This window comes from Mus caroli, chromosome 11 (genome assembly GCF_900094665.2).
Source record: "Mus caroli chromosome 11, CAROLI_EIJ_v1.1, whole genome shotgun sequence".
Lineage (NCBI taxonomy): Eukaryota > Metazoa > Chordata > Mammalia > Rodentia > Muridae > Mus > Mus caroli.
Genome location: NC_034580.1, coordinates 24,429,886 through 24,431,620, shown reverse-complemented (window position 1 = coordinate 24,431,620; position 1,735 = coordinate 24,429,886).

Genomic DNA, 1,735 nt, shown 5'->3' with positions numbered 1-1,735 from the left:
AAAGATGGCCTAGTGGGCCATCACTGGAAAGAGAGGCCCATTGGACTTGCAAATGTTATATGCCCCAGTACAGGGGAGTGCCAGGGCCAATAGGTGGGAGTGGGTGAGTAGGGGAGTGGGGGGGAGGGTATGGGGGACTTTTGGGATAGCATTGGAAATGTAAATGAGGAAAATTCCTAATAAAAATATTAAAAAAAGAAAGAGCTGACACCTTGAAAATAGAAAAACCTTTGCATTCATGAACATGAAGCCTCACTCCAGATAATTAGTTGTCTTTCAATCTTCGGTGCAAACCCAGTGGAGGATCCCAAAGGACCCAAAGGACTCTCCACATGACAGGTGCCTTAGCACACTCAGGATCTTGGGATCACTGGTTAGTGGAACACAACATCAGTGCCAAAGGGTCTTGTGCCAACAGGAACAGGGACAAAGGAACCCCACACAACTAGTGGCTGGGATTCCTTCTGGTGTCTCCAGCACTGCACCATCATGGGCATGAACTGGGCAGGACCTACTGCACACTGGATCTTGAGATCCCTGAGACCAGTCTACACAGGAGAGCACATGGGCGGCAGAAGCAACAGAGCTTCTTGGACAGGGTCCCTTTGGCCTTCATCCCCAGTCAGGAGGCAGAGCTGAGACACAGATGGGTATAGTGCAGAGTTCTATCAGACCTTTGAAGAAAAACTACTTCCAATTCTTCTCTAACTATTCCATAAAATAGAAACAGAAGGTACTCTACCCAGTACATTCTATGAAGCCACAATTACTCTGATACCTAAACCACATAAAGATCCAACAAAGAAAGAGAACTTCACACCAGTTACCCTTATGAATATATACGTGAAAATACTCAGTAAAATCCTCACAAACCGAATCTAAGAACACATCAAAACGATCATCCATCATGACCAAGAAGGCTTCATCCCAGGGATGCAGGGATGGTTTAATATTTGGAAATCCATCAACGTAATCCATTATATAAACAAACTCAAATCAAAAATCACAAAATCATCTTGTCAGATGCTGAGAAAGCTTTTGACAAAATCCAACACTCCTTCATGATAAAAGTCATGGAAAGATCAGGAATTCAAGGCCCATACCTAAACATAATAAAAGCAATATACAGCAAACCAGTAGCCAATATCAAACTAAATGGAGAGAAACTTGAAGCAATCCCACTAAAATCAGTTCCTAGACAAGGCTGCCCACTTTTCCCCTACCTATTCAATATAGTACTTGAAATCCTAGCCAGAGCAGTTTGACAACAAAAGGAGATCAAGGGGATACAAATTGGAAAGGAAGAAGCCAAAATATCACTATTTGCTGATGATAAGATAGTATATATGTGACCCTAAAAATTCCACCAGAGAACTCCTAAACCTCATAAACAGCTTCAGTGCCATAGCTGGATATAAAATTAACTCAAACAATTCAGTGGCCTTTCTCTACACAAAGGATAAACAGGATGAGAAAGAAATTAGGGAGACAACACCCTTCACTATAGTCACAAATAATCTAAAATATGTTGGTGTGACTCTAAAGAAGTGAAAGATGTCTATGATAAGAACTTCAAGTCTCTGGAAAAAGAAATCAAAGATCTCAGAAGATGGAAATATCTCTCATGCTCTTAGATTGGCAGGATTAATATAGTAAAAATGGCTATCCAGCCAAAAGCAATCTACAGATTCAATGCAATCCCCATCAAAATTCCAGCTCAATTCTTTTTTTTTTT